Genomic DNA, 27,763 nt, shown 5'->3' with positions numbered 1-27,763 from the left:
ACTAAAATTTATTAGTCTATCAATAGTAAATATTGACCAGGATACAAACAACTAGATCTCTCATACATCATGGTGAAAATGTAAATATTCCATCTTCTTTGACAAAAGAAAGTTTGACAGCCTATTATAAATGTACACATTTGTCTCTGAAATTCTACCCTAAGTATATACTCAAGATCAGTGAAATTTCATGTCTGCAAATAGTCTTACACAAGAATGTCCAGAGCTGCATTATACACAAGAGTCAAAAATCAAAAGTGGTGTAGTGTGCATTAACAGGAAAATGGATAAATAGTTTTTGGTAAAATCACATAGGAAAAATACTATCCAGCAATGAAAAGAAACAAACTACTAATACACATACAAAAATAGATGAATCTCACAGATATTATGTTGGCAAATGAACCAGATAAAAAAAATTATATGCTGAATGATTCCCTTTATTACATATTCTAGAGCAGACAAAACTAATCCATGGTGAAAAAAAATCATAGCAATAATAATCTCTGTGGGGAGTGAGGTTATTTGACTGAAAATGACCACATGGTAACTTTCTAAGATGCTGGAAATGTTCTGTCTTAACAGTGTAAGCACTTGTCAAAACTCATTAAATTTTACATTTAAGCTTTGTTCTTTTCACTGTAATTAAGTTTTATTGCAAAGAAACAAAAAAGAAATGGTAAACAAATATTGAACTTGTTACTATCTTTGCTTTTTTTTTGTAGTGACATAAGTTACTAATTTCAAAACTACTTTCTATTAAACTAAGTTTGAGCAAAATGTGTAAATATTTTGAGGTTAATGAGGACAAATTTTCTCACTGTTTTTGAAAAGAGTTAAAATATATGTGTGTATGCCTAGAATGTGTCTTAAAGTGTTGGATAAAATTGGAGGTGTCAGTATGAGCTCATCATTTTAATAGATAGACATAAAGATATATATCTCTGAGTTCTTTTTACTGCAAAAAACATATAAGCTATGAATACACTTGGTACCCAGTCTTATCTTCAAAGAACCATTGTCCATTTAAAACATATGAACCATCCTCATATAACCATCTGATCTTTGACAAAGCAGACAAAAATATACACTTAATAAAAGAATTCCTATTCAATTAATGGTGCTGGGAAAACTGGATAGTCACATGTAGAAGATTGAAACAGGATCTGCATCTCTTACCACTCACAAAAATCAACTCACAATAAATAACAGACTTAAAGCTAAAGCATGAAACCATAAGAATTCTAGAAGAAAATGATAGGAAAACTCTTATAAACAACAGCCTAGGCAAAGAATTTATGAAGAAGATCCCAAAGGCAATCACAGCAACAAAAATAAATACATGGGAACTAATCAAATTAAAAAGCTTCTGCACAGCCAAGGAAACTATCACGAGAGCAAACAGACAACCTACAGAATGGGAGAAAATATTTGCACGCTATACCTCTGATAAAGGGCTGATAACTAGAATCTATACAGAACTCAGGAAAATCAGCAAGGAAAAATCAAAACAACCCCATTAAAAAGTGGGCAAAGGACATGAACAAAAACTTTTCAACAGAAGACAGACTAATGGCCAACAACCATATGAAAAAATGCTCAACATCTCTACTGGTCAGGGAAATGCAAATCAAAACCATGGTGAGATATCATTTAACTCCAGTGAGAATGACTTTTATCAAAAAGTCCCAAAACAACAAATGTTGGCAACGGGTAGAGTGATAGGAACACTCAAACACCACTGCAAACTAGCACAACCTCTAGGGAAAGCAGTATGGAGACTGCAAACTAGTACAACCTCTAGGGAAAGTAATATGGAAATACCACAAAGAACTAAAAGTAGAAATACCATTTGATCCAGCAATTTCACTACTGGGTATCTACCCAAAGGACAAAAAGACATTCTATAAAAAGGACATTTGCGCTCTAATGTTTATAGCAGCACAATTCACAATTGCAAAGATGTATAATCAACCCAAATGGCCATCAATCCGTGAGTGGATTAATAAAATGTGGTATATGTATACCATGGAGTACTACTCAGCCATAAAAAATGGTGATCTAGCACCTCTTGTATTATCTTGGATAGAGCTGGAGCCCATTATTCTAGGAGAAGAATCACAAGAATGGAAAAACAAGTACCACATGTACTCACCATTAAATTGATACTAATTGATCAAAACTTATTCACACATATGGAAGTAACATTAATCATGTTTCTGGCAGGTGGGAGGGGGGTAGGAGGATTGGTAAAATCACACCTGACATGAGCGATGAAGGTGAGTGCTATCAGGGGGATGGGCACACTTGTAGCTTTGACTCAGGTGTTGCAAAGGCAATTTATGTAACCAAAGCATGTGTATTTAATACTCCCTTAATACTCTGAAATAAAAAATAAATAATAAATAGAAGATACAGGGAATTCAGCTGACAGTAAGGCTAAGCCAGGAAAACTGTGAAGCTAGCCTGTGTCACCCTATAGTGCCAGACATTAAAGAAGTGTCCTTAGAGTCACAGAGATATGCCAAAAGGACACAAAAAAATAGCCGCACACATACAGAAAAAGCAAGGAAGAGAGAAAGAACGTCAAAGCAGAAAAGGAAAAATGTAAACAATTGGTGAATGCAAGTCAAATGAAAAGAGCATATAGGAGTTCCTTGCACTGTTTTTGCAACTCTCCTCTAAATGTGAAATGAAAACACAATGAAATGTAACAAAAATCTTTTAGTAAATATATTAAAAATGATTGAAAACCACTGGACTAATCTATCCATTGTATTTGAACCAACTCTATGGAATTTTGACTCCATTCTTTCTTTTTTTGGACAATTCTTTCACAATAAATGCCTATTTATTACCTACCTATTGCCACCAGTCCATCCGAATTCACCTTACGGGCTCTCCTCTCTATGAGATTTCACTGGTCCAGCTGAACCTATGAAGCATTCCCTAAACATCACATTTACAACTCATCAGATGGCCACTAGGGAATAATTTATTACATGTTTTATTATATTACTCTTACTTTTTACTATGTCTTTTTGTTTTGAAACTTTTGAAGTCTTAAGAGGTAGAAATACTATTTCTGTTGTTGCCAACCTTAACATCTAACTACATTACATGAGCCAATCAGGTGTTTACTATTTTCATTTCAGCAGTTTTTGGTTTGAAAATATATCCCAGTGAAAATCTGGCTCTAAAAGATATTTAATTCTGTGTAAGTGTCTAGCCTGCTATTTGAAAAGTTATTTGTATAAGGAAAACTTACATTAGAAAGTTAAGTTTTTACAGGGTTTGGAATAAATGCAAATATTTTTGAAATCCAAACTCATTTCTTAAGCAATATATGTTTTAACTTGTGAATTACTTTAATAAATAATTTTAAACATCAGTCCACTCATGAACTTAACACTTGCTACTCTCTCCTGTATACTATAGTATTTATTACTTTTTCAAAGTGTTTTCACATCTTGATTTATGATATCACATTTACCAAAGCTACTACACTTCCTGGTTTTCACCAGCTGTCTTGGTAGGCAGATAGCATTATTGCATAAAAGCCTTTGTCTTTTGTGGATTCCAGATTGACAAAAGGAGAGAAAGTGAACAGATGTTTTCAAACTCCAGTGGCCATCTGCTGAGCCCTAAGCAACCCTCCTAACAGAGGAACAATCTGCAGTGCACTTACTCATAAAATACCCATTTTGTGAATGAAATGATTTTAGTGGTCTCCAAGGCTATCACTTTTTCATCTTCTCTCAGTGCTAAAATTAATGTGGAAATAAAAGTAAACAAAGCATGTTTACTTCCTGTGTTTCCAAAAATTTATTGACGTGTTTAAACATCTAACTCTAGTGCAAACAAACATGGTTTATTATAATTGCATTTAAATCTTGATGGAAAATAGCAATCCCTCATCAAGTAGTTTTTTCCTCTTTAGGATTACTCATATAGGCTTTAAATTGCTCCATTTTATTCTTTAGGTAGAAGATCCAGGTCTTTGTTTTATAGAGGCAATTTTCTCCCCCAGATGCACTAAACTCCACATACTAATATCTGCATGTGCTAATATCATATACAAAAATTTGCCATTCTTTCGCTAGAACTACCATAACAAAATACCACAGACTGTGTGCCTAAACAACAGAAATTTATTTTTTCATAATTCTGGAGGCCAGTAGTCCAAGGTCAAAGTCTGCAGGTTGGTTTCCACCGAGGGCCATGAGAGAAGAATGTATTCCAGGCATCTCACTGTAGTTTGTAGATAGCAACATTCTCACTGTGTTTTCACATGGTCATCCATCTGTGCACACGTGTGATTTGCCTCCCCAAACTCTTTCACATCACTCTCTTATGTGATTTATATTCCTAAACCTAGACTTCACTTTGTTCCTCTCACTGCTTAGGCATGGTATAGGAAGACCTTTCTCAATTTATCCTGTTCCACACATTCAATATTTAACCATTTAATGAACTCCTATTATATTCTTGACAGACAGCTAATTTCTGAACACATAATTGCTATGGTTTAAATGCTTTTGTTCCCTCCAAGATTTATGTTGAAACTTAAACCCCAATGTAAAGTATTGGGAGTTATGGCCTTTGAGAGGTAACTGAGTCTTGAGGGTTCTGCCCTCGTGAATGGGACTTGAGGAAGGGAGTTTGTTTCCTTCCTCTTCTGACTTCCGCCAGGTGAGGACATGGAGTTTCTACCTTTTGGAGAGCGCATCAAGCTTACCAGTGTCTTGATCTTGTACCAGCATTGTGAAAAAATAATCTTCTGTTCTTTATAATTACCCACTCCAAGGTATTTTGTTATACCAGCACAAAACAGACTAAGACAATAATAAAACATAATTTTACCCTTAGAATTTATGGTTGGCATATGCCTCTTATTGTATTTGCACATATATAGCCAAACAATATTTATACTGTACAAAATGTCCTCACTATACATCTTCAGAAAGTATGAAGAAGGCGATGAGAAAAGGCTAAGGATGGAATCTGACCAAGCATGCATTGGACAAAAAATAGAGTAGAAGCTGCTCCTCAACTTTAGGATTAAAACAAATTCTTAGATTTTATGAAATTTCCAAATCAAAATTAATTTTTAGTATTTGGTCAAATTTTAATAGCTCAGAATCTGTTTTCTTTTCCTAAAAACCAAAGCAATATGGGGTGGACTTGGTGTATCATTAGTCCATTCCAATGCCCTGGTATCAAATATACACACCAAACTTTTGTCACTTCACCTTTTACCTTTATCCTCCTCAAGGCTTTCTTGTAACTGTGGAGTTATCTCCATAGACTTTCCTTTTAATATCTAATGCAGGGAAGGCTACCTGTCTCTCATCTCAGAAGACTCCGTTGCTGACACATTCACCTGGAGACCTCTCCCTTACAAACTAAACTGGAGACTGGAATAGATCCCTGTTTATTGCTGGTCCCAAAGACAAGCACCCAGACCATTTTCTTATTGTGGGTCTTATGGCAAATAATTACAGCTAAATGGAAAATATAAACAATTTAAGGATGGGGCAATAGCAAAGCTTAGAAAGTTCTCAAATCAGCAATATTTGAACTTAAATCTCTGCCTTCCATTTGAGGTAGTAAAAGAAAGGTTATTCAGGCTTTCATTTTTGAGAGTGAGATTCCCAAATTTCCCCAACTTTTGACCTGTTACTTCCACCTAAGAAAAGCAAAGGAGTCTTGAAATCTCTGGCCACTGTATACACTATGTCTGAAAAGAAAACTGAAATTAACCCTGATGATGCAAATTAGACAGAACAAGGGGTCTCTCTCTCTCTCTCCCCCCCCTCTTTCTCTCCCTCTCTCTTTTTATAAACAGGAGACTCAAAAGAAATAATTTGATTTCCCTCTTAAACATTGTCTCAAATTCCACATCCATATGTTCCAAGATTTAATTTCTTTGGTCAAGTTCTTCTCTCAAGAAAAGTTGTAGGTGAAGAGAGATAGGGGTACAGCGATGCATAAGGAACTAAATGTATCATGCATAGAATTTTGAAGGACTAAGTGTGGTTAGAGAAATAGCAATTCATTAAAGCTTTAGATTTCTCTTTCTTAATTAGATTTTTGAATGTATGAAGAAGCAGTGATTGAATGGTGTGTACTATTTTCAGATAAGGGTAGGTAGGTATTTCAACTAGTCAAAGCATGATTGCAATCAGATAGCTACTAGTTTTTCCATGTTATACAAACTCTATCCTTAAACAATTCAAAATCTTTATGCCTAACAATAAAATATAAATAAATTCAAGAAACCTAGGTGAAGGTACGACAGCATCATTATCAGAGTATCATTTCAAACCCATATTAAATAACCACACGAACAAACCAAACTAATGAATCTCAAAACATTTATTTACTGAGTCAGTACTAGCATCTCTTCATACAGTTATCTTATTCTATGATGAAATTTTACCTACATGTTATAAAAAAAGTAAGTATGGTTAAATTATTTTTATTTTTTTTTATTTATTTTTTATTTTTTATTTTTTTTGAGACAGAGTCTCACTCTGTTGCCCAGGCTAGAGTGAGTGCCGTGGCGTCAGCCTAGCTCACAGCAACCTCAAACTCCTGAGCTCAAGCGATCCTCTTGTCTCAGCCTCCCGAGTAGCTGGGACTACAGGCATGCACCACCATGCCCGGCTAATTTTTTCTATATATATTTTTAGCTGTCCATATAATTTCTTTCTATTTTTAGTAGAGATGGGGTCTCGCTCTTGCTCAGGCTGGTCTCGAACTCCTGAGCTCAAACGATCCGCCCACCTCGGCCTCCCAGAGTGCTAGGATTACAGGCGTGAGCCACCGCGCCCGGCCTATTTTTAAATTAATAATATCTTAAAGCATTTAAAGCACTGTTCACCTATTTTTCAACAATAGAAAACAAAGCTTAATCACTCTGTTGCTGTAAAAATTCGCTTCTTAGGTATAAATTATATAATTACAGATAAATTTTGATTGAGAGGCCATCTATTTCAATGATTGCATTTGTCTCATACATTTGCTCTATCCGTGCCCTATTTTATCTTGAAGGAGGGTCTAAAATCTTTCCTTGAGGGGAGTGTAAAAGCTACTGGATTAAGTTCTCTAGGGCAGCCTGCTTACTGTCTCCTAAGGGAAATAAAGAATGCATGTGGCTGTTAAAAGAACTATGTTCTCCTTTTTATTTATTTTTTCGAAAGTAAATGCATTTCCTGGTGTGGAGGGGAGAACTCATCTTTTCAGAAATTGGCTGAACAAATTAAATCAGAATTTTCTTCTTAGTACCACCTCCTTGATTCCCCCAATCCTTCTCAACTTCCCCTTAATGAGTATCTTTCTTTGAGCCATAATTCGTCTGCTACAAACCATGCAGGTTCAAGCGAAGGTAGTAATTTCCTAAGGGGACTTAACCCTCAGGAAAATTCCAACAAAAAACTAATTTTAAACTTAATGTTTGTCATAAATCACACCTAAGAAGCCAAGGGGAGTTTTCCTTTTCAATGCTGTTGAAACCAAACCAAATCAAACAAAAAAGAAATTGAGAGGTTGATAAACAGGGAAGTAACTCAGAAGAAAATAGTTTATTTGTGTCTATTTGGTTCTAGTCTGTGGCCATTGACAAAATCTGCAGTTTCCATTCCCTTAATATATAACTTATCAATAGTTTTATAAGCTGAATATTAAGAGCTGCTATTCCTCTACAAAGTAGTACCAATGGGTAAGATAATGCTTAAAATAGCCTCAAAAATTTCTAAGAAGTCCTTTCGGGTATTTCTACTACAAGGTAAAGAACAACGGGTGTTTTTTGGATGAGCATGCATAACTGTTTCGTAACTTGAAATGGAAAATCCCAATCATCAGTAAAATCAAAAAGAAGACAGGATCTTCCTCCAGAAACACATTTGTAAGTACGTTGCTGAGGATCAGCACTCTTCTCCTTTTCCCTCCTACAGGATCTTTCACCAAAGTATCTTTACTACCTTTGCTACATGGAAATAACAAGGATGACACATAAGTATACAAATATTAATTACTCATGATTTGTCTATTATGGTAAAACAGACAAGCTGATTTTCCAAAAGATCAGCTGAAAAATCACATATCAAGGTAGGAAGCACCTGGAGTTTGCGTTCTATAATCTATAGCATCATACTCATGAGACAGTCCAAAACCTCCAGAACTTGAGCACAGCGAGTATAAATCTCATTTGCATTTTAATTAAGGACAACATGTGTGGACATGGGGTATTTTTACACGTAGAGATACAAATTAGATGGTTCTAGCTATTAGAAAACATTGATATCTGTTGCAATGAATAAGTGCTAGTTTCAAATACTTTAAAATAACATGTTGTATACTACTAGTTATTCATTTCTGCATTTGGATGTGTATGCTTAAATACATGTGGAAAGCTGTAATTGCAGAAAAAGCAACAGTTTCTTAGGGTCAACAGACTCAGGTTTCCATTTATCGTTACATTCCGTTGAAAATGTTGCTTAGTCTTTCTGAAGGCTATTTCCCAGTGCACAGAATTTCGGCAATTCTAATGGACATTTCATATGATTGTTTTGAAGATTACATAAAAAATTGTGGATACATAACAATGATAGGCCCATAGAACACTCTAGGTAAGAGATCTATTTTATAGTTATTGCCAAACTTAAACAATTTTCAATACTATAAAAGATTATTGAAGAGAATCTTTACTGGAAACTTCTAAAATTTGTTACTACTAATGATGTTCGTTTTCTGCTTTTATCTGCCCATAGACATCTTTTCATCTTTGTTAACATCAAAGCACTTTAAAAAAAATGTTTTCACACCTCAGTACAATTGTAACCCTTGGTGCAAGGCTCAGGTGTAAATCCTAATTAGTTTCAACATATAATGAGAATATGATTACCTTTGCAGTAAATGGCAAAATTATATATGCAGGAGTATAAATCTTTCACTTACACCAGAAAGAAGTGCTCTGGGAAATTCTAGGAAAGTTTTCATCATTCTCAAAAAAGATACATATAGTCTTTTCCTACTTCAAACATTGTCATATTTGAAAGTGATATCTGGAAATAACAAAGTCATTTTTAGGAACAGGAGGAAAGCTAGCTTGAGAAAAATAAAGACATGAATATTAAATCAAAGTGCAAAGATTAAAATAAGATGGGTCTTTGATAATGTCATGAACCCCTGGATTTAACCAACTCTACTTTTGTACATTTTACTATGTGAGATGTTTCTATTCTTAAATTTTAATTATTTTGAGTGGAATTTGTCTTACTTTGAGTGGAAAGTAATTTCACTCATCCATCAATTGGTTGCAGACTCTGAAATTAGCTGAGGAGAAAAGGTAGAGCTAAGTAACAAGACACCTTACTTTTTGAGGTTTAAAAGCCAATGATTCCATTAATGTTGGTGTAATACATTTTTTAAACAATCATTAAATATGCTTATGTGCTTGGCAGGCATAGTCAAGAAACACTTTAGAGAAAGTGGAACGTGAAAATCAAGAAGTTGGTGTTTGTTGACTAATACTTGCTAAGCACATATATACTTTTTTTGTAAAAAATAAGCATTAGTATTTCTGTCTAAAATAATTTCCCAATCTTTGTAAATAAAATATTTTCTATGACATCAATTTTCATTATCTTGATTAAACTTAATATCATAGAATTCTCTGACAATTTTATGAGCACTCATACTATATACATTTTGGGAGCTTAAAAATAAAGTCCTATAGATTTCTGTTGGTAGGAATTTGGTAAATTAAGTATCTATCATCATGCTGAAAACATTTAAATAGTGGTAGGTAAACTATTTTTAAATTAATTGATGACTTGGAAAGGAAATATGGAATATTCAGAAGCTAAATGAGGAAAACAACTAAATGAAAGCGGGGGTGGGTCTGTAGAGCACTGAACTTACTTTTGCTTTAAAGACATTTGATAAATCTTAGCAACTTTCAGGCCACTTTTGACTACTGAAATGTGCAAAAGCTCATCAGAGAATCTTCACTCCATTAAACTGGGATTCAAGAAAACTTAATCCTTACTGTAATGGTTTACTAGAACTGCAATTATGCAACCTCATCTTCAATCACACAGTTCAAGATTATAAGAAAAATTCTCTGTCTAAACCTTGGCTCTCAAGAAGGGAAAATTTTCTTTCTTAAGGTTCCATAACTGCAAGTCAAACTCCTAACAGTTTGGCTTACCAAATTCACACAATCTGGATATCTGGCAATCCTGGATGCATAGTTTATTAAAAGTAGAATTGCTCCCATGTGACAATCAGAGACAGGAGCAACTTTTCTGTAGAGTAACCTACCTTCAACATTGGCCTCAAATTGTTCCTCCAATAAAGTGCCAAAAAAATAAGCTCATGCTATATGAATAAATCATAAAATACCCAAGATAATAATGTGCTGCATGAAAGCACCACCTGGATATATATTGTCAGTGACACTAATGACTATCTTGGCTTTTCTTAGGTATTCACCAAAGGAGAATAAGAATCAAATCTCAGATGATAGAATTTAATAAGCAAATCTAGTGGAACATAGAACTTAGATAATAAGGTACTTTCTTTGGCGGAGCTATCCCCTGAAAATTGGTCATTTGGATATGTAGTCTGCTAAGAGCCAGGGCTGCAACATCCTTCCTCTTCCTGCAATGTCCAGAGGACACTGCATTGTTAGGATTTCAGGCAGGTAAGATCACTGACTAAAATCTTAGTAACTGCTACATTTCTGGATTTTTTAAAAGCCATTGTTGGCATAACTGACTTTTGGCATCCCAGCCCTTCCAAATAAGCATTTGCCTTTATTCTGTTAATCTCTTTTCCTGCTTAAGGCATCCATAACAATACCTATTTTCCTTTTATGACTCTGAATGAAACACAAGGGGAGGGGGGAAAAAACAACTGACAACAGAAAGCATACTAAGAAAAAAATGCAGAAGGTAGAATTATTGAGGAAGAATATAAAATGAGTATTTTAAATAATATTTAAAAATCCAAATATAAGATTAAAAATACGATTATAGAACAAGGGACTATAGTAATGACAGAATTGACCTTTAAGAGAACTGATTGTTATTATTAGAAAAATAGTTGAAATACTGTTCTTGAAAAGAAGAAGAATGTGATGAACAGTATGAAAATTATTTTAGACAGAGTTGAAGAGAGAAATCATAAATTTGGAGATCCAATTGGAGATTAATCAGAAGTCACCACAAATAAACAAAAAGATTAAAATTATGAAAGAGGGTAAAGAATATGGAGAATAGAGTGAGAACATTCTATATATATTTATGGGAGTTTCAGAATAACAGAGAAAGGAGGACTCTTTGTAATGGATAATAATATTCTAGAAATCTACAGATTAAGGAAGGCCTGTCAATCACAAGCTATACTTATCCCCACCTACACACAGAAAGACAGAGACACATACAGAAACCATATTTAGAGACCTTGAAAAAATGGCGGATTAGTGGTGACCTCCTGGCTCTCTGCTCCCAGAGTAGGAGGTGCAGAACGCAGACGGCTACACGTGAGTGGATCGCTCTCCTACAAGAACAGCATCGTGAATCTGCAGAAAAACAGCGTGGGACAAGCAGCACTGAGGAAAAAAAAGGTGAATTGGAGAATTGACCACAAAGTCCAGAGAGTGCGAGATACACAATAGGGAACAGACCATGGGACCCACGCCGTTGGCCGGCCAGGGCAGTGTGATCTGACCCACAGGAGGACGACTCTTCCTCCACCAACCTTCACATCCACTCGGGCAGGGACGCGTCTGAAGTCAGTGGGAAGTTGTGGCTCGAGATGACAGGCTGTGTGGAGAAGAGACAAAAGCGGGAAACATTTTGAACTCTCCAGTGTGCTGTGCTGGGTCCACACTGGAATGGGGAGGGACTGGTCTGAGTGGACACTTCCCAGGTCCACAGGAGCAGGAGGGAGTTTGGATATCTCGCCTCTGGCGGTCACCAGGACCAGAACAAAGGAGGCGAATGCCGAAAGAGAGGCTCTGCCCCTGGAAACCACCAAAGATTCGGCTGGTGCAGGATGGGACAGGAATGCAGCACCCTCTACTGGACTGACGTGAGATAACGGGTCAGGGAAGCAGTGGGGACAGCTGGTGGCTGGTTCAGACAACCTGCCAAACCCAGCACCTGCTGCCACCCCCCACCCCCAGCAGTGTTGGCTGTCTGTGGGTGGGCAGCGGGCATTTTGGGGGTCCACAGCCTAGAAATGCTGTGGTGCCTTGTGGTTCTGGGCACCACCCCTTCCTCAGCCCAGGCAATTTATCCATCGCTTATGGTGCACGTGTATGTGTATAAAACAATTGACAAAACTATAAAGAGAAAAAATGTCTTTATATGATTGTGAATTTGGCAAATATAACTCTGTCAGTAATTTATATATCAAGCAGATGAAAATTTTAAAATGATAGAGAAGATAAAAATAACTAAAATAACAAAATTGGCCTGATGTATGAAAACAATGCAGCACAGTCAGAAATATATATTCTTTTCAAGCACACTTGAAATAATAAGGAAGTGTTTAGTCATAAAAGTTTGGTCTAAGGAGTTTACACAAATTTCAAAATATTAATGGTATACCCCAAATACAACAAATGAAGTTTGAAATCAATAATAAAAAGAGCCTCAGAAAAATATGGATGCATGGGCATGAAGAAACCTAAAATTAATGGGTCAAAGAGGAAAATATAATAAAGATTTAAAAAGTGTTACAAGTGAAGAATAAGTAAAATGGTGCATATCAAAATATGGTGTACAGCTAAAATGGCACTTGAAGAAAAATGTACATATAAAATGTATATGTTCTTTTATGTATATGAAAGGGGATATGTAAGTTAGGATATTTTATTTATTTATTTTTTTATATATATATTTTTTCCAGCTCATTATGGGGGTACAAAAGTTCAGGTTATATATATTTCCCATGCCTCCCCATCCCCCCAAGTCTGAGCTTCAAGTGTGTCCATTCCCTAGACAGTGCACATCGCACTCATCAAGTAGGTATACACTCATCCCTTCCTCCCAGCCCCCACCTCTGTCTGATACCCAATTGGTGTTATTCCCAAATGTGCACTCAGGGAAACCAGTTTGCTGGTGAGTACATGTGGTGCTTATTTTTCCATTCTTGGGATACTTCACTTAATAGAATGGATTCCAACTCTCTCCAGGAGAACCAAAGAGATGCCATATCGCCATTATTTCTAATAGCTGAGTAATATTCCATGGTATACATATACCACATTTTGCTTGAATAGAAATTTTTCAAAAGAAGATATAAAAATGGCTAACAAACATATGAAAAAGTGTTCAGCATCTCTAATCATCAGGGAAATGCAAATCAAAACCGCAATGAGATATCACTTAACTCCAGTGAGAATGGCCTTTATCAAAAAGTCCCAAAACAATACATGTTGGCGTGGATGCGGAGAGACAGGTTCACTTATACACTGCTGGTGGGACTGTAAACTAGTGCAACCCCTGTGGAAAGCAATGTGGAGATACCTTAAACAGATTTAAGTAGACCTACCATTCGATCCAGCAATCCCATTATTGGGCATCTACCCAGAAGAACAAAAGTCATTCTATAAAAAAGACACCTGCACCTGAATGTTTATAGCAGCACAATTCACAATTGCAAAGATGTGGAAACAACCCAAATGCCCATCAATTCATGAATGGATTAGGATATTTTATTTAAAAAGCAGAATTAATTGTAATAGAAAACTAAATACAGAATATAAAAATTATAAAAAAAACTTGTTGAAAATTAATAAAATAAAACATCATCCACCCAGGATTAAGGGAAAAAATAAAAGATCTCAAATAAATCAAGATGAGGCAAAGTAATGATGTGAAAAGTTAAATATAAAATAAAAATATATTATCTAAAACTTCAATTAGTTGAAAAACTTGCATTTATTTCTCAATAATTTACTAAACATGTTCACAAAGAAAGAGAAATTTAACTAATCTCATAATTTTTAATTAAGTCAAATCAATATTTTTAAAAATATTATAATAAATTAATAGGCTTAGATTTGTTTACAGTGAATTATACCCAATTTTAAGGAATTAATAATTTCAATCTTACTCAAACTTTTCTAGGACCTTCAACTTATCTTGGAATAAAAACACAGCCTTGATACAAGTCTAATAAAGACATTACCAAATAGAAAATTACATGCTAATCTCATTCATGGTCTTACATGTAAAAATATTATATAAAATGCTTTCAGTATGAATCATGAATCTGGAAATAAAGTTGGATTCATTCCAGGAATGCACAACTGATTTAACTTTAGAAAATTAAATAATGTAATTCACTAGCATGTTAAAAGAAAAATAATTCATGTGTTCACCTAAAAGGCACAGAAAAAGTCAGTTTTTTCATAAAATTTCAAACCATCTGTGATAGAAATTTTAATCTAGTTAGCAAAGAGTATTTCTATAGCCTGATAACTTTTGTAGCATAATTAAGTTGTATAATAGATTGAAAAGTAATGTTTATTTTTTAGTCACTTAACAGTTCAGGGTGGATTCACATTGTTCAGTAGCTCACACTATGGTCAGTTGTCTTACCTCTCAATATGAAGCTTTTAAATACAATATCTATGTAATATGTTGTCCAAAATGGGACAATTGTGAATGACAAGAAAAATTGTTACTAATATTTCTAGGATGCCATGTGTAAGCTATTATCTTCCCAGACAAATCGAGAGGTATGGTCATCCTTCAAAAGGTTTTTGTCTTTAGAATGGGTCAAAGTGTGGAAGAGCATATTTTACATGAGAAATCCTGAAATTATATTACATAACTTACTAAACTGAAAGATTAGCTATAAAATTTTGTCAAGCTTTTTTCTCTTACAATGGGAAAGAATAGATTTTCATTAGCAGCTAATAGAATTTTCATACATATTACAGGGTATGCACAAAAATCTCTGCAAATATACTTAATTATGAAATATTAAAAGAATGATAACCTAATATCTAGAGCAAAACAAGGACACCAAATTGTATTTAATAGTGTATTGGAAGTACTACCCACAGGCAAATGAGATATACAATACAAAAATTGGAAAAGTATTTAAAAAATATTATTTATTCATAAAAATATGTAAAATGCTATACATAAATTGTTAGAACTGGATAGTTCAAATTAATTCTGAATACAAAATTCACAAGAAAACAATTGTGGTACCTATACTGCAAAATTATTTCATAACTTCAAGGAGGAAGGAATCTCCCCAACCCATTCTACAAAGCCAATATCATATTGATAGCAAAACCAGGAAAGGCCACAACAAAAACTGAAAACTACAAACCAATACCCCTTATGAATATTGATGCAAAAATTCTCAATAAAATCCTAGCAAAGTGAATTCAGCTTCACATCAAGAAAATAACCCACCAGTACCAGGTGGACCTCATCCAAGAGACACAAGGGTGGTTCAACATATGCAAATCTATAAATGTAATTCTCTACATAAATAGAAGCAAAACCAATGATCATATGATCCTCCCAATAGATACAGAAAAGCATTCAACAAAATTCAGCACCCTTTTATGATAAGAACTCTTAACTAAACAGGCATAGATGAAGATTCCTCAAAATTATAAAAAACAATCACAACAAACCCACAGGCAACATCATGCTGAATGGGGAAAAATTTGGAGCATTCCTGCTTAGAACTGGAACCAGACAAGGTTGCTCACCGTCACCACTTTTATTCAGCATAGTGCTGGAAGTCATAGCCACAGCAATCAGGCAAGAGAAGGAAACTAAGGATTTCCAAATGGGGGAAGGGGAGGTCAAACTAACACTCTTTGCTGATGATATGATCTTATATCTAGAAAACTATAAAGACTCAGCCAAGAGATTTCTGGAATTGATAAATAAATTCAGCAAGGTCTCAGGTTACAAAATCAATTTACACAAATCAGTAGCATTCCCATACATCAATAACAGTGATGCTAAGAATCAAATCAAAGACTTAATAACTTTCACAATAGCAACAAAGAAAATAAAATTCCTAGGAATATATTTAACCAAGGAGGTAAAAGACCTCTGCAGGGAGAACTATAAAACACTGAAGAGGGAAATAGCATAGGATATAAACAAATGGAAATATATTTTATACTCATGGATTGGCAGAATCAACACTGTTAAAATCTTTAGGCTACCCAAAGTGATTTAGAGATTCAATGCAATCCCCACTAAAATACCAATGTCATTTTTCACAGATCTAGAAAAAATAATTCTGCACTCCATATGGAACCAGAGAAGACACAGCATGGCCAAAGCAAACTTAAACAAAAAGAAGAAATTTGGTTTCATCAACTTACCAGACTTCAATCTATACTACAAGGCTATAGTAACCAAAACAGCATGGTACTGGCATAAGAACGGAGACATAGACCAATGGATCAGAACAGATAACTTAAATATAAAACAATCCTCATATTGCTATCTGATCTTTGGCAAAGCAGAGCAAAACATGCTGGGGAAAACAATCCCTATTCAATAAATAGTGCTGGGAAAATTGGATAGCCACATGTAGAAGACTGAAACAGGATCCACACTTCACACTGCTCACAAAAATTAATTCATGATGGATAAAAGACTTAAATCCAAGGCATGAAACCATAAGAATTCTAGAAGAAAATGTTGGAAAAAAACACTTATAAATATGGGTGTAGGCAAAGATTTTATGAGGAAGACCCCAATGGCAATAACAGCAACAACAAAAATAAATAAATAAGACCTGATCAAATTTAAAAGTTTCTGCAAACCCACAGAAATAATCAACAGAGCACAAAGACATTACAGAATGGGAGAAAATATTTGCAGGCTACATAACCAATAAAGGGCTAATAAACAGAACTTACAAAACCTCAAGCAAATCAGCAAGAAAAAAATCAAACAACCCCATGAAAAAGTGAGCAAAAGACAATATCATTATGTCCTTATAAGAAGGAGAGACACATAGGACTCACTCACAGAGAAAAGACGATGTTAGTACATATCTGTAGCCAAGGAGAGAGGCCTCAGAAACAATAAACTCTACCAACACCTTGATCTTGGACTTAAAACTGTTCATTAAGTGATCCAGTTTATGGTATTTTGTTAGAGCAGCACAAGCAAACTAATACACCCATGTTTTCCTCTTGCATGACTATTACTCACTCTTCTGTATTCACATTAAGAGGTCACTTAGACAAAACTTCCCTTACTACTTTGTGACTGCATTTGATTTACCTCCATAACTACTTGATCACTTCAATCACAATTATTTTTTTATTTCATGCCCCCAGGAGATCATAGGCTTCTTCATGTTAAACTTGATGAAGTTATAGCACTTAGTACAGTATAAGGTATAAGATAAATATTAATTACTATTGTTCTGAAGAAATGTATAAATAGTAAGAGAGTTAAGTACATATGGATCCAACTATGTCAACGTAAATAACTAAATTTCTGAGCTGGCCCATTAGGTTGGAGTTGATGTATGAAGCCTAGTTTAGAATAACAGTGAAAAAAAAAAAAAAAAAAAGCCTGTGATCGTCAAATGGGAGATTAGGAGAAGCTCTGAAAAATGGCTTTAAAAATCAGCTAAAATGTGTGACTTCTTTATGGGCTGACAGCGATGTGATATACAAGTGGGTGGGCCAGCCTAATCAAATGAAAGTTGAGACAAGTACACAGCAAAGAAAGCAAGAAAACATAATATGAGGTCCAGACATCTAAATCACTTAGAACTGATTTCAAGATGGCCAGAAAGGACTATATTTCAAGATAGGCAGATCATAATGTGATCCTGATGGATATGCACTGATGAATAGAGCCTAATTATTTCTATTAACTTTGGAGATATAAATGATTAGCTGATTCATTAGTAGTTACCAAATACTGATTCATGGTTTTTACAAACTATGATTATAGACAGAATATGACCCTAAGAGCCCCACACTAAGCCTTGAAATCATATGCTTTTGTTTTGCTTGAGAAGGCATAAATTAATAGAGAGGTGTAGATTTACTAAGGCTAGTTATTTAGATGTTGCATCAATTAATGTTATTTAACAGCTTAGTGAATAATAGTTAAAACATTTGTCCTTCTTGTCACCAGAGTTTTCTTAATCTGCTGAGTAAACAAGATCTTTGAAATTTTGGTTGTGAATATTTCTATGCTACTATAGTCTATGACTTAGAACACAGATAATTTTTTCCTGCCTGCTCTCTTAAGCACATAAATGCACGATCTAAAAAGTTATTAGCATATCAGTGTCTAATTGACGATAATAAAAAAATGAAAAATCCTAATAACATTCCTATATGTCATTCTCATAGATTTCAATTATTCAGTAGTTTCATAATGCTGCTGCTGCCTAGTAGAGTATAAGCCATTAAATATGCAACTAGGCTAAAATATAAAAGTTTCACAAATGCTCATAGGATGAAATCATGGTAGTGTTTTAAAATTTAATATTGCTTAACCTGCAACACAATGAATTCCTCTGCCCAGATATAAAGTTTATGGTGTGAAAGTCAAAATTAATCCATAGTGTTTCGTAGAACTGGCCACACCAAAATTTTTATTTGTTTTTCTTTGTTCAACTTTCAATTTCTGTTCTAAATATGCAGTTTGTCTCTAACAAAGTTTTCAAGTTTGAAAAGAATTGCCAGGTAACAAATTATTGTGGATGTTATTTACCTGAGTCAAAGATAAATAAGATTGATAAATATGAAATATGAAGAAATTGAATAAGTTGTTAAATTTGTCAAACTCTAAAATACATCTTTTACATATATATATGATATATGTATATATGGGAGAGCAAAGAACCAAGAGAATCTAAGACACATTTTAAAAAGAGGAAAAAAAAAGGCTAAAGTACTTCCAAGGTAATTTTTTCATAAATTTTATTAAAAATAAACATATTAATTGTTATATGTTAGATAAAACTTAACAACGGTATTGTCTAACAAATATGTTAGGTAATATGTTTTCTATCATTTAAAAATACGTCTCATATTTTATTTTATCATAATATTTTATAAAAATCAGTAAAGTGTAAGGTATTTTATTTGACAGTGAATATAGAGTTATACATGAAAAATATGCATACCTATACCTTGTATCAATCAAAATTTCTAATTTAAAAATTATAGAAAATAAACATCAATGCATGTGTCATAGGACTTTAGCAAGATTGTAGATAATTTGTAATCTTAATATCATTCTTGAAGAGCAGTATTTTCTTTTTTTTTTTTTTTTTGAGACAGAGTCTCACTCTGTTGCCCAGGCTAGAGTGAGTGCCGTGGCGTCAGCCTAGCTCACAGCAACCTCAAACTCCTGAGCTCAAGCGATCCTCCTGTCTCAGCCTCCCGAGTAGCTGGGACTACAGGCATGCGCCACCATGCCCGGCTAATTTTTTCTATATATATTTTTAGCTGTCCATATAATTTCTTTCTATTTTTAGTAGAGGTGGGGTCTCGCTCTTGCTCAGGCTGGTCTCGAACTCCTGAGCTCAAACGATCCGCCCACCTCAGCCTCCCAGAGTGCTAGGATTACAGGCGTGAGCCACCGCGCCCGGCCGAAGAGCAGTATTTTCAAAATGAATTAAAACCGAGAACAATATTTATCGTATTCAAAATCCATTGCTTAAAAAATACTCTCATAATTTTCAGAATTTATAGCATATTTCATACACCTATTTTCTTTATAGATGTTGACACTTTGGAAAACTTTCTGGAACAGTTATCAAGGTGATGAATTGCAGTGGACACTACGACACAAAAAGGTTAGACTCTTGTTCTTCTTTTATTATTTTTTTTAATGTGGCCTAGAAGCATAGACAAAGGGGTGAAAGACTAAGGGAAAGATAATCCAGTTTAGGATTTAGAAGACATTTTTTGACTTGCAGAAATTTTAAAGATTAATTTGCTTCTTTGTAGTGCATTTTCTGATCACTGAGAATATTTTAAAATAGGCAGGGACAACAGTTGCTGTTTTATGCTAAGAACATTAAGTCATGGGATGATTCAATTTGGATTTTAAGAATACCAATCCTCATTTTCTAAATTCTTGGGAAGTAATGTTGGAAAACAAGAAAAACCACAATTATCTATCTCTTGTCTTGAGTCGGGGAATGATATCTATGACTTTCAAATAACCTGGCCTATATGTTCCTCTCAAAACTATAACACAGCTAAGTATTCTTTTTAATATATCTTATTTACATGGTCTCAAAGGGAAACAAATTAAAAGCCACTTCAATGTCCCAAATAAACACATACATACAAATACACACACACACACCCTTTTAGTATGTGAGAGAAATTTTATCCAGTTCTTTTTTTTATTAAATGGAGAAAAGTAAAAGAAATGAAGTAATAATTACCTCATTGCTATACTATTAATATTTTTACTCATGGAACATGTGTAAGTAGCTACTTGTTTCTACCTTCAAAGAAATAGTCATATTTTTATATGAATTCTTCCTTATTCTGTGAGTCAAGACATTTTAAAACTATGAGTAATTCATAGAATCCATTGGCAAAAATATATGTTCTGCTAAAACACATACACATAATTTTACTATGCTAAAATAATAATTTGAAATAAAGACATGTTACTTTAATAATAAATTCATTGAATTTCTTATGGTTTCAACATACTTTAAAATCCAAATATAAAAATGCAAGAAAATTTTCAGGCAAAAAAATGTTGTCATAGAGGACAAATCTACAGTTCTTTCTGATAAGGACAAACATTTTAAAAGCTAAATTGAAAGCTTTTTTAAAAAAAATTATAGCAACTAACCAAAAATTATATTTGTAAGTTGCAATACTGCTATCTCATATCATAATCATTTAAACTCTTTATCCTTATTCTTCCAAATTAATTAATATCATCCACATTCCCCAAACTATTTGTGGCAAAAATCATATTCTTTTTAAAAGAAAAAAATTGAAGAAAATATGTGATAGAGTTATTCAAATTTTGTTAGTCATGTGACAGTTTCTCAGAATTCCTCTGGTTTTAATAATCTAGGCAGTTTTGAGGAGTACAGCTCAGGTATCTTTTAAACTTTTCCTCAATCAGAGTATCTGCAAAAATTTTATTATGAGTAGATGTTGGATTCTCAAAGAATCCTTTGGATTTCTTTGAAACAACAATCATGTGATTTTTCTCATTTAACCTGTTGACATGATAGATTACATTTATAGACTTTGAAGATTGAAATAGTCTTGAATACCTGGGATAAATTCCACTTGGTCTTATTATATAATTCATTGTATAGATTGCTTGATTTGTCCTTTGTGTGGGGAGCGGTCTAGGCCTCCTAGTGTATCCGCCCAGGACATGCATAGTCAGGCCCTCCACCTATCCCTGTGGGACACGCTTGTGGGACACACCTATCCGGGGCTATAAAAGCAGCTTGCATTTCCTGTTCGAGGTCTCTCGCCATGTAACTGTTGTAGATGCCTCATTAAACTACTGCTGGAAGAACTCCAACTAGTCGTGTCGTACTTGCTGGCAACTGCGGCGCGACAAGTGGTGCCGAAACCCGGGAACTCTTGCACCAGGCGGAGACGACCTCATTAGAGGTGAGTTCAGAACCGCAGTAGTAGAGGTAGAGTTGGACCCCCACCTTTGATCGTGCTTCACTATGGGAAATTCCCCGAGCGCCCAGCTGCTCCGTGCTCTACAGGAGCTTTTGGCTGCACGAGAGTTGAAAATCCCCGAGCGTGTCTTACGGCATTTTATGCAGGAAGTAGATCGTGTGGCACCATGGTTTCTCCACTCGGGCTCTTTCACCGTTCCGAGCTGGGATAAATTAGAGAAGGACCTTCGCTGTGCCCATGCTACTGGGCTCCTTCGAGAGTGCGTCCTTCCTATTTGGGCATTGGTGCGCACCTGCCTAGAGGACTCTCCTTGTAGTATTCAAGTGCAGCAGGGGCAGCAGGCTCTGAGTGACTATCAAGATAGCATGTCAGAAAGGGATAAGGGTGGTCCGGACCGGCCGGGGCGTTCGAGAACCCGGTCGGAAGAAAAGCGGGGAGCCGCCCGCAAGGGAGGGCGCTCAGGAAGGCGACGGGGACGCCCGTTGCCCGGCCCGTTATCTAGGGAGGACATGGCTTGTAAAATGGCCGCCCTCCGTCTGTCTTCTTCTTCTTCTTCCTCTTCTTTGTCCCGCTCTTCTTCCTCGTCTCGCGAGAGGGAGGCGGAGCTTTCTCCGGCCGATAAGGCGGACTTGGAGGAGGCGGTGACGGCGTATGAGGCGGAGCATTATCGCCCGCCTCCGTGTGCCTCCGCCCCTCCCCCACCAGTTGATGGCGGGGGAGGTACATCTTTCATGTCCGACCGGGTTCGGAGAAAAGTCAGCCAGTGCTTTCCTATACTTCCCGGGCCTTTCAACAATTTTGCCGCCGTCTCGGCGTTACCCATCGCACTGGCTTGCCCTATAACCCCCAGGCCCAGGGCATTGTAGAACGCGCCCATGGCACAATCAAAGTCTACTTACAAAAACAAAAGGGGGAGGCTGGGGCTTTGGGCGGTGGCAGGTCTCCCAAATCTGCCCTATCTCTTACTCTATATACTTTAAATTTTTTGCTGCTGGATGACCGTGGTCGCTCGGCGGCAGATCGCCATGTGGATCCTGGCCCCCCCCCCCTTTCCGAGCGGGTGATGTGGAAAGATGTACTTTGTAATCAATGGAAAGGACCGGATCTGATTCTCAGCAGATCCAGGGGAGCTGTTTGTGTTTTTCCACAGGACGCCCCGGACCCTATCTGGGTTCCGACACGCCTCACGCGACGCCTCAGTCATCCTGCTGCTTCCTCGCCGGCTCCTGACGACGATGCTGTTGTGGCGGATTCTGCTTTCCCTGACCATGACCCTCCTCGCCCTGGGAGTGCTGTCCAGGGCGAAACATCGTTGGGCCATCCTGCCTGTATTCCCGAGACCCCTGCCGGTATCTCATGATTCGCAGATATTCCCCCGGTTCTTTATTACCAATGCTTCCCTAGGACTTCCCTACCTCCCGTGGTCCAACGAGTCTGGAGCGGTTCCCGGCAATGAATCCTATATCCTTGCTGGGTCCTTGTGCTTTACTACCATTATCCCGACTAACGGCAACCTGTCCTGTATACTTCTTGCCAACCAGACGGGTGCTTGGGTGGACCAGCCGCGTCCCCGCAACGGGACCTTTGCTAATGGGACTTTTGTGACAGGGATGTGGCCTGCGTTACACAAAACTGTGAACATTTGAGACCGCTGCGTCAGGCGCTCAGTTTTCCAACGTGACCTTCGGTCCCACGCCTGTTTGTCTCTGGCCTCCATTCATCTGGATTGTGGCCCGCCTGGAAAACCATACGGCCACCCTTAACTGCTCAACCGTAAACTGCACGTATACACGTTGCTGGAATGCCTCAGAACACAGGATGGCCGTGGTTGCACGCATGCCCCGGTACGTCCCCTGGCCGGTTGACGCACCGGATTCGTTGGTTCTCTTTCGACATCGTAGGGACTTCGGCGTGACAGCTCTTGTCTTTGCTATTGCAGCGGCCTCCGCTGCGGCCCTTACCGCCGCTTCGATCGCGGCGGCGGGCGCCGTACAAACGGCACAGGTCCTAAATAACCTGTCAGCAATGGTAGCAACTGCCTTGGACACACAAAGCTCTATCAACTCACACCTGGCGGGAGGGATTATGCTCCTAAATCAACGTGTGGACTTGGTTCAAGAACAGGTGGACAGTTTGGTACAGCTCGCCCAGCTTGGTTGCGAGCGACGACTGCCAGGATTGTGTATTACTTCGATCCCATATTCTAACCTTTCCCAGGCGGCCAATCTCTCTAAAGAGCTTTCTCGGCTGTTACAGGGCTCTTGGTCTGCCAATTTCTCCAAGCTAGCCACTCAGTTACAACTAGAAATCACCCATATTAATTCTACCCGGTTAGATCCTATGCTTACTGATGGCCTCCTCCCCACCTTTTTGTCGCTTCTACACGGGGTTCGGGAATGGACAGGTCTTGGATCCCTGGGCCTGCTGGGATGTCTTGCTTTTTGGCCTCGTGTTCTGGATGCTCATGCGTGTCCGTTGGCAGCAACAAAGGGATCGAGTGGTCATGGCTCAAGCCTTTGCTGCCCTTCATGAGGGCTCTCCTCCTGGAGTGTGGATAAGCATGTTACATACGGACGGCAACTACCGCTTTTCCCCTTGACAGCATGACGTGGCCCTTGCACCCCGAGGGCTTGTCCCCATTGCACCGGGAAGGGCGCGCGACCCCTGTTTTGTGGTCAGCCCTTGCACCTTCATGAGCTCTCGCTAATTGCACTGAAGAGTGGTGACCATACGCCCCTTGGTGAACTGTGACCCTAGATCCGGACTGGGGCTTCCGTTCACCATGAGGCAAAAACAAAAGGGGGAGCTGTGGGGAGCGGTCTAGGCCTCCTAGTGTATCCGCCCAGGACATGCATAGTCAGGCCCTCCACCTATCCCTGTGGGACACGCTTGTGGGACACACCTATCCGGGGCTATAAAAGCAGCTTGCATTTCCTGTTCGAGGTCTCTCGCCATGTAACTGTTGTAGATGCCTCATTAAACTACTGCTGGAAGAACTCCAACTGGTCGTGTCGTACTTGCTGGCAACTGCGGCGCGACACTTTGAAGAGACATTGGTTGGTAGTTTTTTTCCTTCTAATATCTTTACCTAGTTTTGTTATCTGGATAATGCTGGCCTTATAGAATGTGTAAGGATTGATAACTCTGCTTTTATTTTTTGAAGAGATTGTAAAAAATGAATGTTATTTCTTTCCTAAATATTTCATATAATTCATTGCTGAAATAATCTGACTTTGGTGCTTTCTTTTTGGAATATTTTCTTTTCTTTACTTTCTTTCTTTCTTTTGTTTTTTTTTTGAGACAGGGTCTTACTCTGTCACCCTGGCTAGAGTACAGTGGCATCATCATAGCTCACTGCAACCTCAAACTCTTAGTCTCAAGTCATCTTCCCTCTTGCCCTCCCAAACTGCTAGGATTACATGCATAAGCCACCAAGCCTGGCAAGATTTTCAAATATTGATAAGTTTTTTTGGTTTATAAAGAGCTATTAATATCTATTTCTCCTTGTGTGAGTTTTGGTAGAAGTATCATTCAAAATATTTGTCCATTATATCTTACTTTTCAAACTTGTATGCATAGAGCAATCTACAGCATTTTCTGTTTAGCCTTTTAATATACATGTATGAGTAGTGAAGGCCCATTTTTCATTTTTGATATTTGTAATTTATGTCTCCTTTATTTTTTTTCTTGGATAGCCTGGCAAGATGTTTGTCAATTTTATTGATTAAAAAAATACCCAACTTTTATTTATTTTCTCAATTTTGTTGAACTGTAGTCTAATTTTTAATGCTTCCTTTTTTCGTCTTGTTTTAGGCTTAATTTTCTCTTCTTTCTCAAGATTTCTAATGCAGAGTTGAAGTTATCAATTTTATATATTTCTTCTTTTCTAATACATACATTTATGTAAGCTATATAGCACTACATAAGTACAAAACATATGTCTTGATGTGAGTGCCTTTTTATTGCACTCTAAGTTCTGAATAAGCACTTGGTTTACCTTGGATCTGCTGCCTACAAGAAAGGAAAGCCTACTTTCTGATTGATTTTATAAACTAAAGTAGGCTGAATATGGCTCCCTCAAACATCCATATCTTATATGACAAAAGAAATTTTGCAGATAAGTGATCTTGAGTTTGGGAGATTATTTGGGGTTACCCAGGGAAGTGTTACATAATCACAGACATCCTTCTAAGAAAGAAGCAGATCAGAGAGGAACAGGAGAGAAGGCACTATGATGACAGAAGCAGACATTGGAGTTATGTGCTTTGAAGATGGAGAAAATGGCCATACATCATAGTGATTGGGGAAAAGTTGAAAGAATTCTCCCTAAGCACTGGAACAAGACAAGGATGCTCATTGTCACCACTTTTATTCAACATAGTGCTGAAAGTCATAGAGCAATCAGGCAAGAAAAAGAAATAAAGTGTATCCAAATCAGGAAAGAGGAGGACAGACTATCATTTTTTGCTGATGATAAGACCTTATATATAGAAAGCCCCAAAGATTCCACCAAGAGACTCTTAGAATTGATAAATAAATTCAGTGAAGACTCATGGTATAAAAACAATGTACACAAATCAGTAGAATTCCTATATACCAATAACAGTCAAGCTGAGAGTCAAATCAAAGACTCAATACCATTTCACAATAGCTACAAAGAAAATGAAATACCTAGGAATATACTGAACCAAAAAGGTGAAAGATCTCTACAAAGAGAACCACGAAACACTCAGGAAAGAAATCCCAGATGATATAAGCAAATGAAAAAATATTTCAGGCTCATGGATCCTTAGAAACAACATTGTTAAAATGTCCATACTACCCAGGGTGATTCACAGATTCAATGCAATCCCCATCAAAATACCAACATCATATTTCACAGATCTAGAAAAAATTATTCTACACTTGGTTTGGAACAAGAAAAGAACTCAAATAGCCAAATAAATCTTAAGCAAAAGGAATAAATCTGGAGGCATCACATTACCAGACCTCAAACTATACAAGACATTAAGAAGGATGACTTAATGCCTTTGCAACAATTTAGATGGAACTGGAGACCATTATCCTAAGTGAAGTATCTAAAGAATGGAAAAACACCACACGTACTCACTATTAAATTGGAACTAACCTATGAGCACACATGTGCATAGCGGGAAAAGTAAAACTCAGTGGAAATAAAGGTGGGGGAAAGAGCGGGGAACAGGGGATGGGTAAAAACCTACCTAATGGGTACACTGAACTATCTGGGTGATGGGCACACTTGTAACTGTGACTCAAGCATTACAAATTGATCCTCATAACCAAAAATACTTGTACCCTGTAATGCTTTGAAATTAATTAATTAATTAATATTTGGCCATAAATCAAAGAATACAAGCAGCCACTAAGAGGTGGAAAAGGCAAGGAGACAGATTCTCCCCTAGATCCTCTTGAAGAAGCCAGCCATGCCGACACCTTGGCTTTAACCCAGTTTAATAGATTTCAGACTTTTGTCCTCCCGAACTGGAAGATAATAAATTTGTGCTGCTTTAAGGTAGTAAGTGTGTGGTAACTTTTTATAGTGGCAACAGGAAACTAAAACATAAATAAAAAGTACAGTGTATAAAGGATTTCTATGAGATTTTCTGAGTTCCAGAGAAAATTTCCTCTAGCGAAAGTCTCAGTCAAAGGGCCAATGATTGAGAAGCTTGAGCTCACAGACATAGGAAACAAATATCTGCATTTATAGAAATTCTTCAAACAGGACCTAAAGTGAACTTCGGTATAAATGTCTAATGAATGCATCCTTTCTAGGTCCTGCACTTAAGCTCATATGTGTGTTCTTTTATTTATTTTTTTATCTGTCTCTCCTCTCTCATCTTCCTTTTTTGCAACATACACACACACACGCACACACACACATATACATACACACTCACAGAAGCATAAACTTCTTTTCTTCTATTAATAAATGCCCTCTGTAAGGGGCTAAGCATTTGACTCAGACACTGTGATGCTTTATACAAGTTAAGCAAAATGATACAAACTCTTTGCCAACTTCTCCCACAAACTGTTTTACCTGGGGAAAGATAAAAATTTGACCTGACCATG

Source organism: Eulemur rufifrons, chromosome 17 (genome assembly GCF_041146395.1).
Source record: "Eulemur rufifrons isolate Redbay chromosome 17, OSU_ERuf_1, whole genome shotgun sequence".
Classification (NCBI taxonomy): Eukaryota; Metazoa; Chordata; class Mammalia; order Primates; family Lemuridae; genus Eulemur; species Eulemur rufifrons.
Note: the sequence above shows the minus strand (reverse complement) of the source record.